This window comes from Apodemus sylvaticus, chromosome X (assembly GCF_947179515.1).
Source record: "Apodemus sylvaticus chromosome X, mApoSyl1.1, whole genome shotgun sequence".
Classification (NCBI taxonomy): Eukaryota; Metazoa; Chordata; class Mammalia; order Rodentia; family Muridae; genus Apodemus; species Apodemus sylvaticus.
The window spans coordinates 101,562,267-101,565,178 of NC_067495.1; the positions used below are offsets into that span (position 1 = coordinate 101,562,267).

A 2,912-nucleotide genomic window follows, 5' to 3' on the forward strand; every position below is an offset into this window, starting at 1 on the left:
CTCTACATGTGCCGAGTGATTTCTCCCTGGAAGGGCATATTATTTATATAACATGTTTACCCAGAAAAACCCAAAAGAGGGGTCTAACTTTTCAACCCTAGCTCTGTATAAGTCACGAGTGATGTCTAAACAGAATTGGCAGTTGTCTTTCTGAATGGCAATGCAGGTCCCAACCTCCACACAAGCTCCTTGCAAAGGCTAGGAGAGCTGTTGGTTTGGGATATTTAAGGAAATAGTTCTCCAAAAACTACCTGACCAATAAGCCAGGAAAGGGGAAATCATTTGAAATGTAAATAAAAAATATATCAAATGAAATAAAAGGAATTTCAAGCCAGAAAAAAAAGAAAGAACAAATATTTCACTGTCCCCACACTGCAAAGAAGCAAGCCCTAAAGATATAGGTCACAAAGGTCAATAAATAAACAATAGATAGCAAAACACAGCAAGCCTTTTGGAGGTTGTCACAATACATTACTTCCAAAGTTATAAAGTACACTCTTCAAAACATTTATTTTTCAACAAAAAATATGATGTATAAAAATAGCCCACATAGAAACTATGACCAATAATACATAGGCTAAAAAGGAAAAAAAGTGGTGAAACGAAGCTATCTTCAAAGAAGCCCAGGCCATTGAAGTTAGACAAGAATTGTAAATACATCATTTGAAATACATGGGCGGTGTTGGTGGGGTTGTAGAGAGATGGCTCAGCAGTTAAGAACACTGACTGCTCTTCCAGAGGTCCTGAGTTCAAATCCCAGCAAATACATGGTGGCCCACAAACATCTGTAATGGACTCCAATGTACTCTTCTGCTGTGTCTGAAGACAACTACAGTGTACTCATATACCTAAAATAAATAAATATATTTTTGTAAAAAAAAAAAAGAAATACATTAAGGGACCTAATAATGAAAGGGCTACTGAAAAGGAAGCAGGAGTTTATTTTGCTGCTGAATTACTATAATTTTAGACGTGTGTGTGTGTGTGTGTGTGTGTGTGTGAGGTACCTCATATACCGAATAATGAAGTATATGACAGAATTTATTAATTGTAGCTCTGGACATGATTTTATGCTATGAGTGTGGTAGCACAATTAGTTTAAGTCCTGTCAATATTTGCGTGGTATGTTTGTAAAGCAAGTAGACAGTGGCTAAAGCATTCTGAAACAGCTCTTAATTCCTTTCTGCAAACAATGTCAAAGACATTTTCAGTCACCAGGAACTTGGGTACAGTGTGCTTTAGAATTCATAGCTTTGTGTTTGGGGAAAAAATCCAAGTTCCCCTGAGAAAAGTAGAGCTTGTGGGTGCAGGATTTGTTTGGGTTGAGCCCATGCTAAAAGACTTGAAGTTAAATTGGCTATTCAGAAAGAGGTGGTGAATGATGTTATCCTTCAGTAAGTATCTGTGCTGGACTATGTCATTTCATTCAAAATGTGCTAGAGACTGCCATAGAACAAAAGCTAAGGATTACTAGAAGGCTATGATTGAGGTCAGGCAAAAGATGACATAAAAAGAAAGAGTTTGTACTATCTGGAACAGCTGATTCTGAATTTGGAATGCATCAAAACACACTTCATATAAAAGAAATTCATGATGGGCTGGATTGTTATTATTCTTCAAAACAATGTGTTCTAAAGATAGAATTTCTCCAATGTATAGTTCCCTCTAGATGCGAAACATCCCGAAGATTGATTTCTCAGGACATCCATAGTAATACATACAATTCCAAAAACACTTTTCCTCCTGTAGAAATTGATCTAACATGCAAGGATAATATCTGTCAATCTGTATTAGAAATCTCTCTCTCTCTCTCTCTCTCTCTCTCTCTCTCTCTCTCTCTCTCACACACACACACACACACACACACACACACACACACACACACACAGACTGGCACCAAGCAAGCCCGGGGAATATGAACTAAGTATGTATGAGTATTCGAGTTACCATTTATCTCATAGTTCCCAACAAGTTGCAGATATTGATGTAATTTCTGGAGTCATCTTGTCGATAGCCCATGCTATCCCAAACATCTGAAAAAAATTATTGCGAAGGGATGCAGTATAGTCAAGATCTAAAATGTAGTGCATCTTTCAGAATGCTGCTTTAGAAGTATAACATGGAGAAAGCCTGGGTACAATAAGCATCTGAAATAAGTACAAAATCTTGAAGCCTTCTACACCCTGGGGTGCTGGGGTGAACTGTAACTTAAATGGTGTTCAGGTTAATACAATAAATTCAGAGTTTCAGATGAGGTATTAATCAATAAGAACTAGAATTGTACTGGACCAACATTGTATGAAGTGAAAACTAAAAGAGCTTGCAACACATAGAGAAAAAATGGATCTAGATGAATAAAGATAAACTAAGGTTTCCTTGAGGATCATAAGAATGAGGAAATTAGGAAAAAAATATCAATAGTTATAGAGATTCAGCTATCGCTGTGGAGAGTGACACAGAACAAGGAAACTTGCCTTGAGTTAAGCCAGGTTGAAATTCTAAAGAACCCTCAGATTTCCCAAGATGCTACTGGTGAAGAGTATGCATCAATGATGACATAATTAGGTCATGCTGTAGACTATGCAACTGTGGGCATAAGAAGTTGGAAAAAATAACCATTAAAATGTATTCCATGTGTTCTTCCATATTTTGAAAATAGAAATTTTAGTTTGAAACCTGAATAAATATGACTATTTTGATACCACAGATATTACTATTTGTTTATTCAAATCACTGAAAACAATCGGCAAGTCTGAAATTATAAATAGCAAAAGATTAGAAAAATGTATTAATGATATTCAGAGCATTTTATGTATGAAGTTTTTTTTATTTTGATTATAAATATATAAAATACTGTAGAATTTTGAAATACAATGGTGCTGGTAAATGCTTAAAACTTGTGACTCCTAGGG

At 35.8% G+C, this 2,912-nt stretch overlaps 1 pseudogene; it reads left to right on the plus strand.

Moving 5' to 3' along the window:
• Positions 1-1,022: 1,022 nt before the first annotated feature.
• On the plus strand, positions 1,023-1,990 carry LOC127674626 (60S ribosomal export protein NMD3-like; annotated as a pseudogene).
• Positions 1,991-2,912: the final 922 nt, after the last annotated feature.